Consider the following 24053-nt stretch of genomic DNA (forward strand, 5'->3'; position numbering starts at 1 on the left):
TGTGACAGCTCCAGCTCAGACCCAAACATGCATATTGTGCAGGTCTAAAAGGACACTAATCCATCCCCATATGTGCCAACACCCCCCTCTAACCTCCATTCATCCCTCGCTGTGTTTGCATCTCTCCAGAGTGCCTTTAACAGTGTGCACTGCCATGCTGCTTCACACGAGTTAAAACGTGATGGAGGGCTGTCATTGTCCTTCTCTGTGGTCGAAACATGTGCTTCCCAACATGCAGTCGGTTTGTTATCTCATCCAGTGAGCACACAGACCACTCTAAATCAGACTCTGTCTCTCTTTTGGTACTGTGGGGGCTGCTTTTTTATCATTTCACATGTGTGCTGCCTGCTAAAATAGAATAAAACCAAGGAGGATGAGCGTCGCCTGTAAGCCTCTCGTTGTCTTGGCCTAAATAAATACAGTCATTGACATTGAGATTCAGGTCTTGTTTCCACACCAACATTTGGCTGTTCCCCATAAAACAGAAGTAGTATTTATGTTGTGTTTTTAGCCACCCCTCTTTTTTTTTCACTCCCCTTCCTGTCACTTCATCCGCCTGGCTTTCTCTGTGATGAATCTCAATTATGCCAAGGTCACCTTTCATTGTGGTGATCTCTCTGCTGCTTTATTGGAACTGGCAGTACTTCCACACTGTTATGGCTGTGCTTATTGACAGCCACTTCCTTCTCCAAAATATAACAGAAAAAAAAGATACATATATAAAAAAGGAAAATGTGCAAAAGTTAAACCTCCTCCTCTCATTTTGGCGGGCAGAATTGGCAATCAGCTTGAGCCTGTGCCGAATGGTCTGCAATCATTCTCTATTCTCTCCATCCAGGAAGTGGGTGGAGGTGTTTCGGGGGCAGCTTATTCATATGTTGGTTTTATCACTGTAATTGCTTTCACATAAATATGATGCTAAATAGTTCTGTTGAATTCATGCTGTGAGGAGACCTTTTTCAATCAACTCTTTGGAAATACAAAGTATTACAAATTTAATAAAGCTCCAAGGCAATATCTTGGGCTTATAATAAGGGATCTAATGCATCCAAAGCCCAGATTTCCATTAGCGGTCTCTGATACCAGGGAGGGGGGGGTTGTTGTTTTTCCACTTTAACCACGACAACTGTAGGATGGCACTCGAGAGGTCTCATATTCTTGTCTTGAATGGAGGAAATGAGCGACCGAGAGGCCCAGGCTAATTTGTTTGCACGTAAACAAGACTTGGAGTACGTGTGGGTAGATGGCACGGCTGTGACATTCACTATTCACATTTGATGAGGGCGCTAGCTCTTGTAATTGTTGTTCCAACGCAGCATCTGTTGCTAAGGGGAAAGCGGAGGGGTGGGGTAAAGGGGCTCACAGGGAGATAGTTAGCTTCACAATTGACAGTGACACGTTGATAAGCGCGAGTGCCGAGCGTGTTAGCCGAACCAACAGGCCTTTGATGGCTCTCTGAAATAACTCGTTAAACAAGCGCTGGACCATTTACCTCTGTGATGTCTCTTATTTGTCCGTTCTCTACCGCCCACATATCCTCGCAGAGCTGTCTGTGTTCAAAGGCGTCAGATCTTAACTGAGCTGCATGTATGAAACTGTTGTTCCCTTCATAACGCGGCCATTCTTGGCACGCTTGGATCTCTTGAGGAACCCTTAAAATATGAACACAGTGATTCACTCTACATGGGTTGATCTTTTTAAAGCAAATATGACAGTTCTAATGGCCATGTGCTGCACTTAATTTGCTCAGAGAATAAATGATCACTCATTTCTTACAACAAACCAGACACAATTCATTCACAGGGATTATGATGAATGCTGTGACTGTGGTGGTAAGAGAGGAAAATATATGCCCATTCTTTGCTTTAGAAAGTAAAGTTGTAATAAATCACATGTCAGTCTTATGGAGGATATTTAAAACAGAATCAGCTGACCAAAGTGCAGTCTGTGACTAATTATAATTTGAAAAAGAGCTTTACAGTCAAATTACAGAATAGCAAACTACAGAAAACTCTCTCAAACATACAGGAAACATTGTTATTGTACATTCTAATATTATAACATATTATATATGTTATATAATATAATATAATGTAATTATATTGAAAGTACATTTTGAGACAGGACTTGTACCAGTTGACAGAGGGAGCAGACCTGATTGAGCAGGTGGGTGCTGCTCCACAGTCAGGGCCCATCACTGCAAAGCTCTGTCCCCTGTTTCTGATTAGAATGTGGGACAGCCAGGAGGCCCATGTCTGAAGATCTAAGAGGCCTTGAGGTACTGTAAATAAATCAATGAACTGTTAATTTTTTTTTTTTTTAATGTTTCTGATGTTGTGGGAATGCTCCAATTTATTTTTCTGAAACCCAAAAGCATATTTTACAAAGTCCCCTGGTGAATTCTACGTGTTCAGTGGCACAGTGAAAAAGTGATGTTTAAAGAGCAGGTTGGAGGTTGATCTATTAGAGAATAAAATCTGCAGTGTAAATACCAACGTACCAGCTGGCAGGAGCACCTGGTTCTTAAAGGTAATCAAAGCTGACACTCTGACTGGTTCATTTCATATTATCCCAAAACAAACATTCTCTTTGTGCTTTGCAAAAAGGACGGTTTGCTTTGGCACTGTGTGCCATCTAGAAAGCAGAATGTACATGGGAAAGCCCAGAATCCCTATGCTCCACATGCTTGAGACAGAACCTTTATGTGCAGTCATGCAAAAAAGTGATGAATTTTAACATTCAAAGAAGTAAAACTGAAATACAAAGAATAGAGAGTATAGCCTTAGAAAACTAAGGAAGTTAGTTAAAGTTTAAACAAATCTGTGTGTAAGAAAAAAATTCTGAGGTGAGGTCCAGACATTTGGAAAACTCTACTTACTTTCTACCTCTTACTGGTGGACTTAGACCCATGCTGCTCACCTCAATGTAATAACTGTCTGAAATTTACGCAAAATACAAAACGATTGTCACTAGAAAACAGCAGGATGTGTGTACTACTGGGCATAAATATTAGTTTGCCTTTCAACATCATGCTGGCCAGCTGGAAATTTGTTTTTTCTCCCTTTCAGCAATGTTTATTTCACATAATCACTGATGTCAAAATAATTTTATGGTCATCACTACAGTGTATACTTTCTTGAGCTGCTTAATTTACAAGTATTTTCCCCTCTTTAAATTCTTTATTTTCTATGAGAAATGGCTGTAACTGCATTCCAAACCTTACCAGTCCCAAAGGCCACAACAACACAATGGACTTAATAAGCAGTATTATTTTCCTTATTCCAGGTGTCATTATTCAGTGCAAACCCTCAAGAGTAAAAAGAGAATGAATGGTCTCACCTTCAAACATGCCAGTGACTCTCTAAATACCACATTCACCCAAACCTCTCATGTGTAGATGAATGGAGAGATTCAGGCAGAGAGACTTTGTCTCCTTTCTTTCCTCTATAAAAAAAATGTCAGGTTCCCCATGAGAGACACAGTCTGCCAGACTGATCACAGAGCCGCTCCTTTTTTCACACAGAAACTGGACTCTAGGAACTTTGTAGCAAAGTAGTTGAGGTATTTTATGATGTGGGTTCAGGTAGACACTGTGAAAAAAATCTCACTTCCCTGAGGATTACCTGCCTTTATGACTGTGAGTGGCTCCGTATGCCTAGCTTCCCATATGTACAACTTTTCTTTGTTTTTGCTGTTTTATTTTGATTTAAGGACATGAGCCACTGGCTCATGGCTGTGTTATTTTTAGTGTACTAGCAGGTTTATCAAGTGGTAAAAATGTTATTCAACCTACATCAAAGCTATGTTTGGTGCTGATTTTTCTATGTTTCAAAAGGTTAAAGAAGCATTAAAAAGTGTTTTTAATTATGACCGGCATTGTTTTTTCTGTTACATTTAAAAAAAATTCAGATATCTGTAAGTGGGGCACCAGTTTATCTCACTTGGTAGCACAAGCATCCACAGTTCAGAGTGTATTAAAAGTGAAAACGCATCTCTCCCATTTCTGTGTAGCTTTCGCTGTAAGCTTCAGGTCATTGCCATAATTCTCTTGCAGGATGAATAAGATTGTCCTACAGGATTTTTCTATACTTTTTCCACATTCAATTTAAGCCTCTACCTTTATAAACCGTCTGGGACAGGCTGCTGAGAAGAATCCCCACAGCATGATGCTGCCACCACCATGCTTCACAGCAGAGATGGTGTGTTTTGTTTGGTGTCTGCTAAAAAAGCGCCTTGTCTGAAGGCCAAAAAGCTCCATTTTGGTCTCATCAGACCAAATAACTTTCTTCCACTTGACCATGGAGTCTTTCACATGCCTTTTGGTAAACTCTAGTCCAGATTTAACCTATTTTCTTCAACACTCTCCCAAAAAGCTTTGACTGGTGAAGAACTCCGGCAACAGTTGTTGTACCTCAGCTGCTGAAGCTTGTAACACCTTCAGAGTAGTCATATCTGTCATGGTGGCCTAGTCTCCTTCATGCACGGTTACTCAGTTTGTGAGGACGGCCTGATCTAGGCAGATTTACACATGTGCCATATTCCTTCTATTTCTTGATGTAGGATTTAACTGAACTCTGGGGGATGTTCAGTGTCTTGGATTTTTCTCTTTATGTCCATCCCCTGATTTATACTTTTTAATAACCTTTTCTCTGAGTTGCTTGGAGTGTTCTTTTGTCTTCATGGTGTAATGGTAGCCAGGAATACTGATTAACCAGCGACTGGACCTTCCAGAGTGTTTATTCTACAACTACTTGAGACACATTCACTGCACTCAGGTAGTCCCAATTTCACTGATTGTAAGACTACTAGCACCAACTGGCTGGACCTCTGCTGACTTAGGTCAGTAACTTTAAAGAGGGTGAACATTAATGCAGTCTCTTATTTTACATTGAATCTTTTTTTACTGGCATTTCTCTGGCATGTAATCTTCAACGTGAAATCGTTAGCACAGATGACAGGATGTAGGTCTCAGGGTCTGGTTTGGTTATTGAATGCATGTAGGGAGGATTATGAGATGAAAATTATTTGAAACTTTTATAAGGCCTTTAGTTTAATAGGACAGTAGATTGTGTTGGAAACCAGGGAGAGAGTGTGGGAAATGACATGCAGGGAAGGAGCCAGAGGTCAGATTTGAACCTTTGAACCACTTAAAGGTCAGCACCCCCGATTAAAAGGTACATTTTCAACAGTTAATATGACATACATCCATGATTAAAAATGAATTCTATTGTGTATTGTATGATTTGCAGTGGATTTATTTATCAATATTATTTTACTGAAAATGAAAATCAAAAAGACACTTCCAGTGCCTCGGTTGTTCTTGGAATAATGCCAGCGGACCAAAATCACACTGTAGGTGATCCTATTCAAAGAAGGACGCCATTTATGGCAGTGTGCCATGTATGTTGGTTTTAAACTGACGCAGCATGTGGACAAAATGCACAAGCGGGACACGGCTTTGCTGGCGCACACTTTGATCACCTCTCATTCACTCTCGCCTCTCATCTCTTCGGGCTTTTGGGGAAATGCGGTATTTAATCTGCCGTATGTCGCAGAAGTTTAGACAAGGTACTCCGCGGAGTTTGGGGGCTCACATTAGTGGGGGAGGCTGGAAAAGCATACATTTACACGCTTGAGTGGTGTAATCTTCATGAAATACCGGTAAATAGGGAGAGGAAGCCTAGTGGAGCCGTAGATTAATGCTGCTATCAAATGGCCTGGGACAAAGAAGGGGATGGCTAATGAGGTGGAAAAGGCAGGGCTGTTCACTGCGTTAAATGATACCATAGCACCATCTCCCCACCGGCCTCCGCTCTGCCATGTTCACACATTCTGCTGTCACTAACAGCAATGTAGGACAAATATTGGAAAATGGCATTTAAGCAAGAACGGCAATGTCGTGTTTGATATTATAAAGATGGCTCCACCAAAGGCAGATCTCTGAGACACAAATACAACTCTAATTTGACTCTCTCTCTTTCCCATATCCCTCCCTTCTCATTTTCTGAGGTCATTTACTTATTTTCATCCTCAAAATTGCCTTCACATTTGATCCATTCTCCCTCCCTCTCTTTTTCTATCCCTTTATCTCTCACTTTTCCTCCCTTATAGCCTAATTTCCCTTCCCTTCTCTCCCATTGTCCCTCTCTCTTTCAGTCTATTTTATTCCCTTACCTATTTCAATATGAAAACATGTCTCTGTCTGTTGTCTACCTCTTTCCTATGGTATCATCTCAGGCATGCTTGTAACCTTGCATGACTGTCGCATAGGTGACAGGAAGAGCGAGAGGAACTCTTGGGGCTTAGATAAATTTCTTGGTCTGGCCTGTGGAGGCTGTATCAATTTTTGATGTCCTACTGCCTCACAGACACTTTTGCAGGCATTGTTTCATGTTTTATTTAGGCCTATGTTAGAGTGAGGTTAAAGTTTCAGCAGACTACCATCCTGAAAGAGTCTGGAGGAAATATCACTTCAGGGGCAATAGTGGCCTTTTATCAGGGGTCAGAGAGAGAGGAGGAGAGGAAATAAGGTGAAAATTATGTCCTCGGTGCTTTTGAATTCATCCCTGGACTCACAGTGATGTTGATGTGTTTTGAAATGTCACATTTACACTTGACATCACTATGCAGCCTCAACTTCACATCACTATTAGTCAAAAGCGTGCGACAGATTTTGTCAAGACGGCACAAAAAGAAGGCTGGGGAATAAATCTCTCCATCGTGAATGCAGTCAAACAGCAGGCATGCTCTAACCTCTTCAGGCATTGACGTATTTATCTTACTTGAGCCAACTGACAGTTGTCTCCACAGCCATTTCATTTTACACGCCACCATGAAAAAGAGGGAAAATCTGAATTAATCAAATGCGGAGAAATGGGGGAGGGGGGTTATGATATATCCCCAAGAGATGCTGTGAATCAGAAGGGGGGGGCGGGTAAATGAATAAATGTGTTATGTATGACCAAGCACACAGAAAAGGCTCTGGGGGTGACTACTTGGTCCAGCCGAGAATGCACTCAGACAAGTGAATAAATCAGCACACAATTAGGCCTTGTGATTTCATTTATGGTACCTACGAGCGCTCCAGTGGCAGATTCTGGCAGATGTCATTTCTAGCCAATTGATTTTGCCGCTGTCCCGAGGCCCAAGCAGTCATGGCCCCTCTACACGGATTACAAATGGATAGCAAACACGAGCCAAATGGCTGTCCAGGCAATTTCTGCATGATAGGAGTAGAATAATGTAAGAGACCACACTGGCACTAGAGGGGAGAAAGACACAAAGTGACACGCATCTGATGAAGGCCTGCTTGAGCTGTAAACATACACATGCATGTCAGAACAAAACACGTGAATTCAAGCATGTGATAATGCATTTTCAGTTCTTTGACGGTGCATCCTGTGTTCTGGTCTACCTTCTGTTTAATATCCAGTGGATACACTTTAAAATGTCCTTCAGCAAAAGCAGTCAAATTGTTTCTAAGCCGCCATGAAATTCATAAATGCCTTAGGTTTATGCATCTGTGATGTTTTCACTTACAGTCATGTTACAAAAGAAAATAGAGTGCTGCAGTGCAATCACGACACACTGAACATTTGTCATCTCAATCATCTGGAGAGAGCACTTGACCGCTTGCAATGCAAATTGACAATGTCATTTCAAAGCAGGAGTGAATGAAGACCATGCCCCTGGTCTGAAACAGAACATCAATACACCGACCGCAACATTTGTCTGCTTGCTGCCTCCAGTTTCTGTTTTAAGTTTCAAATGTTACACTATATTTACATGAGAAACACTCCCTGACTGTATGCACACTGGACTGTGCCAAACACTGGGCAACCATTGTGATAACAATTGCTGTGACAGTAACAGTCCTGTAAAAAAGTGTACAAAATGCAGTTTCTAACTGTCTATGAGTCTTTCACATTGTTGTGGAGGAATTTTGGCCTAATCTTCTGTGCAGAATTGTTTTAATTCAGTCACACTGGAGGATGCTCAAGCATAAATGGCCTGTTTAAGATAATGCCACAGCATCTCAATTGGATTAAAGTTCAAACTTTGACTCGGCCACTCCAAAACCTTCATTTTGTTTTTTAAGCCATTCAGAGGACTTGCTGGTGTGTTTGGGATCATTGCCCTGCCACTTAACCCATGAGGGCTTGAGGTTAAGATCACAAACTGATGGCAAGAACTGGTTGTGCCACCCTTTGCTGCAACAACCGCTAGTAAGCATTTGCATTAAGTGGAAATAAGTCTTTCACTTTGCTGTGAAGGAATTTTGGTCCACTCTTCTTTACAAAATTGTTTTAACTCAGCCATATTGGAAGGATTTCAAGCATGAATCTCAATTGTATTTAAGTCCGGATTTGAGTAAGCCATTTTGGAACCTTCATTTTGTTTTTAAAAGACATTCAGAGGTGGACTTGTGTTTCAGCTCATTGTCCCACTATGCATGAGCTTGAGGTCATGAACTGATGGCCAGACATTCTTCTTCAGGATTTTCTGGTAGAGAGCAGAATTAATGGTTCGTGAATCACAGCAAGTGGTCCAGGTCCTGAATCATTAAAAGCAGCTCCAGACCATCACGCTGCCACCACCATGTTTGATTGTTGGCATGATGTTCTTTTCATCAAATGCTGTGTTACGTTTTATGCCAGATGTGAAAGTTAAACTTTTGTTTGGACATTACACAGAATATTTTCCCAAAAGTTTTGGGGGGCATTTTGTGTTCTTTAGGTCATGGTGGTTTTGGCTTTGGAACTCTCTCATGGGTGCCATTTTCTTCCCAATCTCTTTCTTATTGTTGAGTCATGAACACTGACCTTAACTGAGTCTGAACTCTTGGAGTAATTTTGGTTGGCTGGCCACTCCTGGAAAGGTTTACTACTGTTCTCAGTTTTCCCCATTTGTGGATAATGGCTCTGATCGTGGTTCACTAGAGTCCCAAAGCCTTGGAAATGGCTTTGTGACCTTTTCGAGACTGATAGATTTCAATCATTTTGTTTCTCATCTGTTCTTGAATTTCTTTAGATGGCACCATGTTGTGTTGCTTTTTGAGATCTTTGCGCTTGTGCTTCACTTTGTCAGGCAGGTTGTATTCTAACTTGATTCAACAGGTCTGGCATTAACTAGGCCTGGGTGTGACTTGTGAAATTAAATTCAGCTTTTACACAGGGCCACATACAGTAGGTTTAGATGACTTTATTCCCTTGAATGAAATCATCATTAAAACACTGCATTTTGAATTTATTCAGGTTATATTTGTTTAACACTAAATTGTGTTTAATGATCTGAAATGGTTTAAGTTTGACAAATATGCAAAAAAAAAAAAAAAAAAAGGAAATCAGGAAGTGGCCAAATACTTTTTCACAGGACTGTACATGTTAGCGTTCAACTTTTTAGGGCGGGGCCATTTTTCTTTGAATGACACAAAACTTGAGGGAGAGTTTGAATCAAACTCGCTTTTACCGTTTTGACAGTGTGTGTGGTGTAGAACGAGAGGAACAACCCAGCACACCAAACACTAACAGATTCTGTTTAATGACTTTCAGAGTCTTGGCTTGGTCTTGCCTGGTCCCACTATGATTAGCCTTTAGCTACATGCTAAGTCCATACAGTTGCCATTTCTATCCAGCTCCCTCCTTAGTCAGTTCATCTGTAGTATGGTTTACAGTGCGTGCTGTTCAACACTTGTTCAACAAATCAACAAGTTGATACAGCTTTATTCTTCCTGTTTGACCCTACCGTCTATGGTGCTGCCATTTACTTTTGTTGCCATGGCTGTGTTTTTTTACATCCTCCTTCAGTCAGCCTGCTACCTGATAGGTTATTTCAGTTCTGCTCATGTGTGTTTGGTTGTCCTCAGTGCTTACCAGACACAACAGGATTTCTGCTCACAATTATCGAATATTTATGATCTTGGGTTAGAGTGGCTCCAGTCATGTTGGAGAGTGAAAAATTAACTCGTAACACACCATACACTATAGGATGATCTGGAAAGAAAATCTTAGGAAATATCTGGTAGTTGGGTCTTTGCTGACTTTGGTCAGAAGGAAGGTTTCAGCCTGACTATTAGCACAGTTTTTGTGTTGTATGTGGCCCACCCAATGTCAAGGAGAATGAGTCTAGGTTCTTCAGCTCCTTCAGTTGTGATTGGTCCAGTCTTGTAACAGGCATATAAAAAGTATATTCTTGTACCCAAAAGTTATCAGTAAGGGACAAAGACTTCTTTTGGAAGAACTTCTTCCATTGCTCTTTCTCAGGTTTCTTCCTTGTCCTCCATCCAACAAAGATTTATTTTGACAATTCCCTTATCCAAAATTTGGGTCTAAAGATAGACAGTTTGGCCTCCGTGGGTTGTAAAGACACTTGGATTCGATTCCTGCCTACACAAATTGAGCAAAATACACATCATCTTGGTCATTTCTTTTTTTTTTTTTTTTTTGTAGTTGTCTCACTCAAGCAAGAGAGCCGGCTACAAAGCATAGCTCAGCACTAGCCAGACAATATGAACAGATTAGCAAAGGCTAAAAAGACAGCCAACATGCCGACAGGCTGGACACAAAAAGCAGAAATATGGACATCAGATCAGAGAAAAAGATGATGAAGGTAGACTCTGACAGTATCCTTGCAGTCATGAATGAAAGGGTCATGTTTGGGTCTTTGATGAGGAGTTCTTAAATATGCCTGGACATTTACTCTTGATCAGAAGTTTCTAACCTTGTTCCTTTGAAACTTTCCCACTCCTTTAAAGACACTGAGTCACCCAAGAAAAACATGCATACATTTCTGTCAAAAATTATCATGCATTTAAAATAAATTTATTACAATCTAAGTTTACAAGCATGGTTGACTATGTAGCCTTATAAATTTGTTTTTTCTTATTTTTTTTTGTAAATGTTTTACCTTTAGACCTTTGAATAAAGTGTTCATTAAAAGTATTATCATTATTAATATTAATGTGGGGAATTTCAGCAAAACAGCGCTCTGCATCCCCCATGAGATCTCTGTTTGGAGGTCTCTGTCTTTGTTTCCAACCTTGGAGGGCCTGACCCTGGACTGTGAACCAATATCCTTGGTCAAAGGGAAGTAGTCAGAGAGGTTTTTACCAGACGGTAAACTTGGTAATTCTCTTTCTTGGTTTTTCACATCTTTTATTTGACTTTCCCTGATTCTAGTTGTGCCTTTTTGCTTGAAAGGGGCTGACTACATCGGCCTTGATGTAGTCAGCCTTGGATGAGCCCCAACATCGATGCATAGCATCTACCCTTTACAAAGAAATGCTGGAGTAGAACAATCCTTGTCTTGTCAAGGTTGATATACACAGGAAAGTGACTGCCATTCTCACTGAAGAGTGCTCAACAACAGTGCTACAAGTCAAGGTCAGCTCCCTGTGAGTGAAGGCCACAGATGAGTGGTGGTCCAGCTGCTCTTTTATAGGAAGGGCAAAGACAGACAGAGGATGATTTGAGCCATTTGACTGACATTCTAGTTTTTAACCTGGAATTGCCAAACTACCAGTTGAATCATCATGTGTTTAGTGGTTTCCATAGCTGATCATCCTTTTGAGAAATACTCAGGATGACAGTCAGTGGCTTATTTATGTTGTTTTGTGTTAAAATGAAATCATTCCTAAATCTTAGCTAAAACTGACAAAGTATATTGCTGAGGACAACACAAAGCGCTTCCTTTGATCATGACTTTTGAAATAAATGCCCAAGAGATAGCTGGGCCCTTGAATAGACATGTTGACTCACAAAGAGATGGTGCTAAGGAGGACCTACTGCCTCCTGAAAAAAAAAACAAAAAAAAAAAACAAAAAAAAAAACAATCTTATAATTCATATAATCACAAGGCATGGGTTATAAAAAGAAATCAGGCCCTTCCACTGTGTGCTGGTCTTTGTATCAGACCTAATTAGTTTTTCATCCAGACTCTGAAGTGTCTATTCCTGCTTTGATAAAGTACTCTTTTGAATTGGCTCATGTGACTTCCAGAGCCTTTTCAGTAAGCCTCAAGTGGAGACTTGAGGACCTTCCGATTTTAACACTTCGAAGTTGGCTTTCATTTTTTGTGTTATAAGCGAGGTAGGACGGACATTCAGCCTTGCTTTCCCTTTTTAACAATAGAGAGGTTATGGATAAGATTAAAGATTCTCAAATTGATGGACTAAGCCATGGCGCAAATTTGACTCAGCTACTCTATATAGACAAAAGTATTCAGGCACAGTTGACCATTACACCAACAGGGACTGCAATGACATTGTATTCAAATACATGTACTTTAATTGAGTCATTCCACCTTTTGAAGCTGTAACAGCCTCAACTCTTGGAAAGCTTTCCATAAGAGTTTGGAGTGTTTCTTTGAGAATTTGTGATCAGTCATTCTGTTGAGTATGTATGAGGTCAGGCACAGATACTGGATGAGAAGGTCTGACTCGCCATCTCTGTTCCAGTTTATGTCAAAGGTGCTTGATGGGATTGAGGTCAGGCCTCTGTGCAGGCCAGTCAAGGTATGCAACACAGAACTCATCAGACCATGTCTTCATAGTCCTTGTGTTGTGCACTGGGGCACAGTCATGTTGGAATAAAGAAGGCACTTCCTCAAACTGTTGCCACAAATTTGGAAGCATAGCATTGTCCAAAATGTCTCGCTGAAGCATTAAGATTGACCTTCAGTGTTGTGTTTTCTGCTTAAAATATGTCTCACTCTCATTGTTAGTAGACAGTGTGAAATCAGTGATTCACTGAAGTTTTTTCAGTATTGCAACCCCCATATTATTCCATGAAAAGAATACTTTGATTTACCCTATTTTCATTTCTTATACTGAGACTTTTGGCATATCCTCTGTGTGGGATGTGATTATAATTAACATAAAATGCTTTAATTTTGCTTCATTAAAAGATATAATTTCCTGTGCCTCTACTGAAAGTGCTCGAGGCAAAGTCACTTAATAATCATGTCTTAAATTGTCTATCAGAAGATTTGGATGAAAGAAGCTCTGATCTCAAGATTCAGAAAATGAACCTAATTGTCAACACTCTGATTCATTTTAATTTCAATATATATTCTATGTTCTTTAAAACTTAAAATAAAACATGTTCCAATTTGAGGGTCAGTCCCTTTCATAAGTGTGGCTTCACCTCTCATTTAAACAAATAAAGATTTTTCTCAGTTAGAGCCTCCCAGACATTTAGTGTTGAAATAGTCTGTGGATCAAAAAAGAGGAAAAAGCAGCAAGAGACAAAAAACAAAAAATAACTCGCCTTCTTTAGCCATACTTCATATTAGATTTGTCCTGTCTTTTTTGAAAAATGTTGAATGAAGACCAGCTGGAGATTCGTACGTAAGTGGATAGAGGTCTCTCCAAAATAGAGGCAAGGTCATCTCATAGACTAAAGTAAGATTGGGTGAAAAATCAAAGCCTTAAAATATTACAATTTTCCACTGACTGTGTTTTTCTTTTGCTCCATTCAAATCAAAGCCCTCATCTGCTGCAGACTTTGAAATCAAAAAGGGCTCAACAGTTGTGTGAGTTTTATGGTCTTTTTAAGAATATAGCATAGTAGAGATATTATTTTGCTCCATATTTGTACAGAGAAAAGCCTTTGAGACCTAATTTGAAGACCATGCAACAACAATTTATGGTTCATAAGATGTTTCACTTATGGGAATGATCTTTCCCAGCATACTTTACTCTGTAATTTCACATGAGAGACATACCTCTGTTTGTATCACTCAGAAAGGTTGCCCTTAAGAAAAATTTGTAGGCTGTCTATTCATACTGGGTAAATCACTGGTCTGTAAGTCAGGATGAGGCAGCCGCCCAGCTGGAAGAGAGCTCTGCCAAGCTGCAAGAGAAGTAAAGAGAGCTCATGCAGACAGAAGCAGCGTGCAACCTCAACTGAAAGCTCTGGGAGATCAGTGGAGGAGCAAGAGTAAGCAAAGACAGCGTAAGCAAAGCAAAGGGCAGAGAGGAGGTCGAGAGAGGTCAGACAAGAGCATGAGAAGAGAGAGGAAAAGAAAGAGATACATGAAAGAAATAAGCAACACAAAAACAAGAAAAGGACATTTACAGATGATAATAATTAGAGAAAAATCCATAATGATGACATTCTGAAAGAAGCATGAGTAGTCTATTGTTATTTTCATGCAGATTTCCAACTTTGCATACAAAAATATTCAAAATAAAGTTTAAAGTTTTTCAGTTTAAATGTTAAGAAAGGAAAATGAGAAGTTAAAACAGGCTGCCCCAATCATTCTGTCACCACATAAATGGGCAGACATGTGAGTGGTTGTCTGCAATTTGAGCTGGGGTTATCTTTGATGTTTCTTTTTGCTCTTTTATTTCTTTTTTTAATATAAATTACATTTCGGACATGATTATTGAACACCATAATAGCATCAAGTTTTCACTAAGTGTTAACCTTTGTCAGTCATTGCTGCTTCTTTCCATTTTCTGCTGAAATCCAGAGAAAAAGACAGCTCATATGGTGTTTTTCATAAGCAGCCAGGCTTTTGTTAGCTCTGCATCGACCTCCAGCAAGACTCCTTTAAAGCCATATGTTTTTTTCTCAGCAGAGCCCCTTAAAACACCATGTCTGTGAAGACTGATACTCTGGGAGAAGGAGCTAAATGGGAATGAAAACAACAGCCTGCCCCACATACAAGAGAGAAACAAACAGTGATGAGATTGATAATGCAGAGAAGAGGTACCCTGCTGGGTATGGATCTACCAGAGAGAGAGAGGGGGAGAGCAGGAGGAAGGGGGCCTGAAGGGGGTGTTTAAAATGGGCCTCTGGTTTTAATAATGTACACAGGGCAGCCATAGTGGTCAGTTTCACTGGAGAATGACATTTGGAGTTGTGGGGGGGGGGGTTAACCACCCGTGGGGGGTCTGTCCACAGCAGGGAGATGAAGCTAAGAGGTTTTCCATAGTGGTTGAGTCATGAACACACTGAAAATGCTGGGGGGGTTGCAGAGGGATCCATCAGTGCAGCGACTTTATGACACCCTGTTTTCTACATGACGAAGGCCCGTTAAATACATGTAGAAAAAACAAAGACTTTATTCAAATGCCTCATCTCTGTGCTTCTTTTATGTCATCTTAAAAAGACATTAAACGTTTTCTGAGTTTTTGAAGTCTATGAAAAAGCATTTGGCTCTGCTACCCTGGAAGTGCTTTAAAAATGATCTGGGGGAAAAAATCTAAGTTTTTAAAAATAAAAAACAGTTAAGACTCGGACTGTTTATGTTGACAAATGTGTGTTTGAAAGCTACTACCCTTTATTATTAGAGCAGTCTGGGGGATGCTAATTAAGAAAAGCATGTTTGCTAAACAACTTAAAGATTTTAGTAGTTGCAAATGTTATTTAGTAAATTAAATCATATTTTATGCAAAGTTTTTGAAGACCTCTGCATCCTTAGTAGGAGAATATTTTCCCTGAAACAACTGTTTAAAACAACTACATACATGTAGAGCACAAATAACTCACCAGGAGACAGAAACCATGCAGAAAACACTGGAGGGAAAAGCCTTCACATTTTTACTTATACATTTGGATTTGAGCAATAATAAATGGTCTAATATCCAATGACATTTTTCTGTAAAATAATGCTGTAAATTAAATTTGGTAAAACAAGAAAAAGTAATGTATATCAGTTGTTTGCAACATTTTTTCCTCAAGACCCTTCTTCTCGTTTTAGAGAAAAGCTAAGCCCTCCTGGATCCACTTGGAAAAATCAAACATTCCTTTTAAATGGTTTTCATTGACAAAATGTTAACATAATAGACCTACATGCACTTTTTCTTAAATTTAAAAAAAAAAAAAAAAAAGTGTATAACTTGAAAAGCACTGAAAGAGCGCAGACCTCCACCATTAGCCCTATCTCCCAATAGTGAAGAATACTTTAAAAACATTCCTGGATCCAGATGGTGATCCGGATCACTCACAAAATGAATTTGCCGATTACTCCCTCCCTGGTGGGGTGGAGACACGCTGAGGCAAAGCATTGGCTTCGCTACGTGTGGACTGTCATGGCGGAAGCACCAATGGTCTCACCAGACAACTGAAAGTCATGGTCGAGGGTGAATATTTCTCTATTCCTCCCAGCATTGTTAGTATTCTCGTTACAATTCGCTGTCTTTCTCTCTGTTACACTTCGACTCATCTCCTCGACCTGGCGTGCATCTTTCAAACTCTATAAACTCCAAAACTTTGAATAGAAATGCACCAAAAACATGCTGGTGGGATTGAAGTTGCTCATGTCTGCCATCTCCTGGTGTAAAGTGGTAACAGAGCAGACCTCCGCCATTAGCCCTATCTCCCAATAGTACAGAATCCTTTAAAAAATTCCTGCATCCAGACGGTGATCTGGATCAGTCTCAAAATCTAATAAATTCTTCCTTATGCCATTTCTGACATTTCCTGAAAATTTCATCAAAATCCGTCCATGACTTTTTGAGTCATGTTACTAACAAACGAACGAACAAACCCACCTGATCACATAACCTCCTTGGTGGAAGTAACTATCCATCATTAAACTGGCGTATAGGGCCATTCTAACGAGTAAAAGAAAGAGGATCTTTTTCATTTTTCAAAGTCATAAACTGACAATGAAAAAATACAAAAAATTTACTTTACAAGTTATGAATTTACAATAAGCAAAATTTTGAATTTTTGATATCATTAAGTTACATACAGCTGATTGTGTGTAAGACAATTGCATAAGTCCCACACTTGAGAGACTAATAAAATCAAATTTCTTTGAAAAGGAAATAATTGTTGTCTCAACCCAGAATCATCACATTATCATAATCATCTAGACCAGTGATTCCCAGCCTTTTTTTTTACCCCCCTCTACTTGTATCTAAAAAAACCTGAGGCCCCCTCCAGGGCTAACAAGAAAGAAAAATAGTGATACTTTCAGGCCAAATTAACATAAATTTTAATCATTTTTTTTTAGTAAATCCAAACAAAGTAGCCCTAAACTCAAATTCTTTTACCCAACAACCATTTTATAAATTATTTACTTACAAGTGTCATACCAGTACTTCTGTTCAAATGTGCAAATCCAGAGCCAGAGCCTCGCACCCCACCTAAGATTTCTGGCACCCCCTAAGGGGGTCCTGGACCCCAGGTTGGGAACCAAGGACTTAGACTCAAAGACACATTTCAATAAACTGGAATCAGCCAACCTATGATTCAGATTGGTTTCTTGTGAATTTTTGAATATGCAATATCACAAATTTATGACTTTAAATTTGAAATTTTTAAGTTTATGAAGTCATAATTTTCTACTCTCAAAACTCAGATTTTTTTTTTTGTAAAGTATGAAACAACTCATTTTTGTGTCTCTGCTTCTCTTGCTTCTTAATGATTGGATTCATCATCATAAATGATCTGTCATTGAAAAGCACAGGCATTATGAGAATCATCATAAACTAAGACTTTCTTCAAACATGACATAAAATTGAACGGGTATATCAAAGTGTGAATAATTCAGCAGTCTTACTCTGCTCTGTATTTTCCACTAAAGGCCCTTAGCAGCCACTGTTCCCTAACTCCGCAGTCCTCAGTGGGTTACATCACCTGAAAGCCCTCTTTGTCTCCAGTTTTGAAGTCTTCAACAAAAACAGTGATGATTCATTTCTTTTTCGGGCATGGCTGTGCACTCTCTCAGCCTGCTTAGGCTACAAAATCTGTACTTCTATTGAATATGTGACCAGAAAACAGATGGATTCTTTGACCTTCAAAGCAAATCGGCTCTGTGGTGATAAACTATATATGTGATTGTGCAGCATCGACCCGAGTTGTTCTCACCGTCCTTCCGAAAAATAGTCCCAACAAAATGCATGTGCCGACAAGGGCATTTTGTTTCAGAGGCACTGCAAGGTCTACTCAACAAAAGCTCCTCCAGCATTGATTCTGCACTCTGTGGTGGTCAAATCTTTCAGATGATGGCGGGAGGCTCAGGGCTCGCCCATTAGACTCATGCTACGTTGGTGTGAGCAAGCAATGATTTGTTTAAAGAGAATTAGATTTCAAGCAGAGAGGGAATAAATATTATTCTCTTCCCAGCAAGGCTCTGATTGGTGCCCATGTGATGCTGCAACCTTTTAATGGACGCTTATCTGCTCCAGTCAATGCCCTGCAAGCACTCTGTGTAATACCACTGTTTTCTTACAATTGGCATTGTGTTTAATAAATGTGGCTGAGCATTAACTCATCTTTTCATCTCACTTTCATCAGGCCACCCAAAGTGAAGGGGATTCTTCTCAACAAATGAAGCCCCTCTTCCTCTGTCCCCACCCAAAACCCGGCATCTTCTACCCAGGAGGGAGACGAGCAAGGCCGCACAAAGCTCTTATTTAAAGATAAGTGGTAAACTGCTTTAATTAGGCCTTGTTTTCAAAGTGTCCAACTTTCTTTGGGAGGCCTTTTTTTATGTTCTCCCTCAGTACCGGCTGCCAGGCGCAGCATAGACACCATCACAAAGCCGTTTCTTACCCTGCATGCTCCAGATTTACTCCTGTAGTATTTTAGAGCGTGTCATGTAGGACAGGATTGCTTGTGCCGTTGGGAGCGCTATTTCATTCTCTGATGACATGTGCCCAATTATTAGGTCCTCCACACAACCTCCAATACTACCCAGCCCACCTATGTCTCACCATAAAGCAGCTCCAGCTACAATACTTACAGCATGATCAATGATTTTTCCCTTAAGGCCAATAATGCGCCACATTGTTAGTTACATTTTGATTACTGTGCTGTAGTGTGTGCATTGCCCTTGTGTCATATATATCTCCTAACATACAGCTTATTTTGTATCCTGACTGAGGTGGGAATCCAGACTGTCAATCCTGATCCTGTCACATCAGCAGCTCCCTCAGCCATATGTGAAACAGGCAGCTTTTGATTAGTCAATAACACAGTGGTTATTCCAGCGCTGCAGCTCCACGGCATCAAATTCTCTACCAAAGCAGTATAAGGACACATTTAGGTCATAACTAATCAACTTTTATTCTCCTGCCTCATTATAGTATACCCTTAGCTCATAAACAAAGGACTGAATACATGTTCACCTGTTCACTCCCCCCATTAGGTCGGCATAATGCCTACTAATTATGTTTGCTCATCTATAAGCCTTAATTATGCTGGGAGCTGATAATTAGCAGGGCTAGAATTGGTGCATATGTTTCTTCACTATCAACCTGGCAGTAATAATGGCTATTCTCATCTCCAAGGAGAGCCTAGATTTTCTATGTAAGAACATTTTTTAGAGCACAAGCATTTAGAGTAACACTACTGCTACTTTTTAATGAGAGTGAGCATTGCATGGTATAAATACAGCAGGATATAATGGTTTACCAATGTCATGAACCATGCTGGCCTTCCTTATTACTGTGGCCAGGGTCAGTCTTTGAAATGCTTTTCTTTGTCCATTTATTCAGACTAAAATAAACCTCTCCTGATCCAAACATACAGTGCTGTGAAAAAGCATTTTCCCTGTCCTGACTTCTTTTTTCTCCATATTTGTCACACAAAAATAAATCTTTTTCTTCATTTATTAAGGGGGTAAAAGGCATCCAAGCCCACTTGGCCCCATGTAAAAAGAAACTGGCCCCTAAACCTAAAAACTGGCTGTGCCATAGGCAGCGACAACCGCAAACAAGCGTTTCTGATAACTAGCAATGAGTCTTTCACATCACTGGGGAGGAATTTTGTCCCACTCCTCTTTGTAGGAGTGTTTTACTTTAGCCAATTTGTAGGGTTTCTGAGCATGAACGGCCTTTTTAAAGTCATGCCACAGCATCTCAATCAGATTTAATTCTGGACTTTGACAGGACCACTCCAAAACCTTCATTTTGTTTTTTGTCAAGAGCAGAATTAATGGTGTCATCCAGGGGATCCATACCATCACACTACCACCACCATGCTTGACTGCTGGTATGAAGTGCTGTGTGTCTTTGACTTCACATGTAATGGAACACACGCCTTCCAAAAAGTTCAGCTCTTGTCTCGTCAGTCCACAGAATATTTCCCCAAAAATCTCATGGATCATCAGGATGTTTTTAGTGAGATGTGAGACGAGCCTTTGTGTTCTTTGTTGTCAGCAGTAGTTTTGGCCTTGGAACTCTCTCATGGATGCCATTTTTGCCCAGTGACTTTCTTATGGTTCAGTCATGAACACTGACCTTAACTGAGTCTAATGAGGCAGGCCTGCAGGCCTTTAGATGTTGTTCTGGATTCTTTTGTGACCTCCTGGATGGGTCGTGCTTGCACTCTTGGAGTAATTCTGAAAGGCGGCCATTCCTGGGAAGGTTTTTCATTGCTCACAATTTTTTCCATTTGTGAATAATGACTCTCAGGGGAATCCCAAAGCCTTAGAAATATCTTTGTAACCCTTTCTAGACTGACAGATGTCAATGACTTTCTTTCAGCTTACTCTACTTTGACAGGAAGGTTCTATTTATGTGTTGTCTTGGTTACAACAGCTCTGGCAGTAGTCAGGCCTGGGTATGGATAGTGAAATTGTGCTTAGCTTTCCAAAAAATGTGTTTATCACAGTTAATTCATGATTATCATGGAGCAGGAATTACTTTATAAATTAAATCATCATTTAAAAGTGGATATTATATCAACTCCAATTATCATCGTCTCAAATTAAAAGTTGTTTGCTGATCTGAAACATGAAGCATCCCACACAGTCAATGAGTAATTCCTGTTTTTTTGCTTGAGATCTTGACTTATTTATGTCAGTATATAGCAGGATTTTCCGTGATAATGGATTAGCTTCGCAATATTTGAGGAAAACAGTTAAAATTCTCTCCCAATCAGTGGAAATAAGCTGTCATCCCAAGATAGCAATAAAGATTAAAGATCAGACTAGTCAGACTAACATGTTTGGCTGCAGTCTAGAAGCCCAGCTTATATTAGACTAATATAATAATTTGAATTTCCCTGATTGTAGGATACCACACTGAGTGAGGAGTGTCTTTATATATGAAACATACTACAAGGAAAGTTTAAGAAAAGAGGTAACAGCCATTTATGTACTGAATCTAATCTAATCAACTGAATGTGGCTATTCTTGTCTTTAGTGTTGACTGCTTATTTTTCATGAGCCTGCAAAGGTTTAATTTCTCCCCTTGTTATTCAGTTGTGACAGCAGGAAAGATTTGTGCGGCTGATACATGGTTGATAATGAAATACAGTACAGACACAGTCCAAAAAAGACATGCCTTTGAATGATATCAGAACATCATACAAGTTTAAAAGCATAAACCTTAAATCAGTGAATTTAGAATTAGTGGATGTACCCTGGTACATTTCTTCTGGACTTTCCTCACATCATGTGCAGAGAGAGGACAGATCAAGGCAGACTTAAACTGCTGAGGATTTTTCTTCTTTTAACAGCTAGATGAAATAATAAAACTAAAATCCTCTTTAGTGTGGATTTTTGGGAGTTACTCTCTACAGTTAAACTGAGAAGTAGGGTCTGATGTCAGAGTTTGGTTTTGGTGTCTTGACCCTGTAACCTTAATACATTTACAGCATGTTCGGAGTAGATGACTTCCATCTGCTCGCTGCAATACTTCATCGTTTTCTGCATGTTTCTTTGTCATGTGATTTTGAATTTGTGTTGATTATCACATTGTATTTTGTCTCTGCTAATAAAAAATGTACTGAATGTTGCGGTATGTTTTTTTAAAAGACTGAAATGATGAGTTTTTAAAGAAATAAACTAACTTTAAATTTCAACTTCAAATCAAAAACACACAAAAATTGCAAGAATTATAAACCAAACAAAGGCATTTCTTTAGAGGTATTTAAAAACACTGAAAAGAGCATTGTGAAAAGATGACCTTTCACACATCCCTACTCTGAGTAGAAGCTCTCACCATCTGGTGAACAATAAAGGGTCCAAAAATGCATATGAACCTTAAAAACCTGATTTAAATTGTGAATAATGTTTTTTGAGGTTAATGGGTTGCAACATGGTGTCAATGTTGTCTTTATTCTTTTTTTCTTTTCTATTAATGGTGTTCAATGCTGATCTGTATAAAATATATCATGGTTTTCCAGTTAATCATGTATCATATATCATTTCATTAAATTACATATATCATCATACCTCATATCATATTATATCATATAATATGATATGTCATATCATATATGAATGAAATTCTGTATGTTTCTCATAACATATGGTATCTTATGGTATTGTGTGATAAATAATATGATATGGTGACTTTGCTCTTTTAATTCTTTAGATTCTAACAGCTGCTTTGATCAAACAACTGTCTTTATTACACTGAGAGGTTTAACAGGTACAGCTTAAAGTTTTTCAAGTGTTTAGATCAGACTTGTTGACTTTGTTTCCTCTTTTGAGACCCTATCCTGAGGAGTTCCCCAAGGGTCTTTTCTCTGACCTTTCTTTTTTCTCTCTTTACCTTCTTCCTCTGGGTTTGATTTTTAAAATGCATGGTGTATCAAAAGACGTCTATGTGGATGGCACACATATACAGTATACCTGCCTTTAAAATCAGATGATAGCAGCTCTATAAAACAGTTCTATAGTAGGGTATATAGTATGGTACATAGAAATGTGGGGTATGTTACGGTATCACTAAGTGCCTAAAAAAGGACAAAGTGTGACATCTTAAAGTCATGGGAAGAATTTTCAGCTTGTGTAAATACCCATGATGAAAACAGATTTAAAAAAAAATCCTGACAAAGTTTTGCACTCAGCAGAGAGCTCTGGTTTTCTCTTCAACTTTTTAGGGATGAAAAGAAATCTAACTTTTATACAAGCTGTGTTGTACATTATAGGCCTGTGTTTTTTATTGTCTAAAAGAGGCTTTCATCTCCTTTGAGGCTCTGTGTTTAAAGAAAAGCACCCAGCGGGGCTCATGAGTAAGAGATGAATGAAAGCGTGCAATAATTGTGTTTTTTCTTGATTGAGTATCAGATGTAGTGTTGAGGGAGAGCTAAATATTTAGGTGTGTATGCAGTGGGCTTCCTGTTCCTCCTCTGGGGGATCACAGCAGAGTGATGCAGATTTTCTTCCAGGTCATCTATAATGCATTTAAGGATTAAAATAAGGGGTATTTGAGGATCTACTGGAGTAAATGTGTGTGGTTTGTGTGCACACACAGCTACACAGCCACCTATGTGTGCACAGAAGCAGAATGGAAAGCTCAAGGATATTTAATGATATGAACCCCGCCTCCTCACAGAACATGGGACAAACTTTAAAATTTGAATAGACATCAAATAAACCTTTCTCAAACATGCTTACCTACATCATAGTTACTTTGAGAAGTTTGGTTTCAGTTGGTTGTTTGATAAGATTTAATATTACGATTGACAGCTGTAGTGACAAATGGGGCTCTTTACTGGATTGGTGGAGTAGATGGACATTAGGGGGAGGAAATATCATGAATACTAAAAGAGGTTCATTTACCAGTGGTTTGTAGGAAGGGGTTTGTTCCAAGGTGACCAAGAACCTGATGGTCACTCTGACCGAGCTCCAGAGATGTGTGGAGATGGGACAAAGTTCCAGAACTGTAGCCCCCCACGAATCTGAGCTTATGGCAGAAATGTTAGATGGAAGACTTTCCTCAGTGCAAGACATGAAAGCCTGCTTGGAGTTTGCAAAAACCCCTCCATGAAAGCCAAGCAGGGTTTCATGTGCATTGAGAAGAAGCTTTCGTCTAAATGCTCTGCCAATCCAGCTTACAGCATTTGAAAGTTTACAGTATGGGTGTAATCAGTTCTGCACTTTAAAGGGAAAAAATACATATAAAAAAACACTGTTCAGTATTTTTGTGCAGATTTGTGGCATCTGGAGGATCTACTTGACCAAAAAAAGTGACGCGCTTTCACACCAGGTCCAGTTGTTTCGAACCCCACCGCAGCCCAATTCCTCCCCTTTTCCACTTTCCCCCCACTGGCTTGCGCTTTCACACTAGCAACAATGATCCGTGCCCGGGCCCACTTGTGTATGTACTCAGTCTGATACAGCAGGTGGCGGTATGCACATAG

This window comes from Cheilinus undulatus, linkage group 1, assembly GCF_018320785.1.
Source record: "Cheilinus undulatus linkage group 1, ASM1832078v1, whole genome shotgun sequence".
NCBI lineage: Eukaryota > Metazoa > Chordata > Actinopteri > Labriformes > Labridae > Cheilinus > Cheilinus undulatus.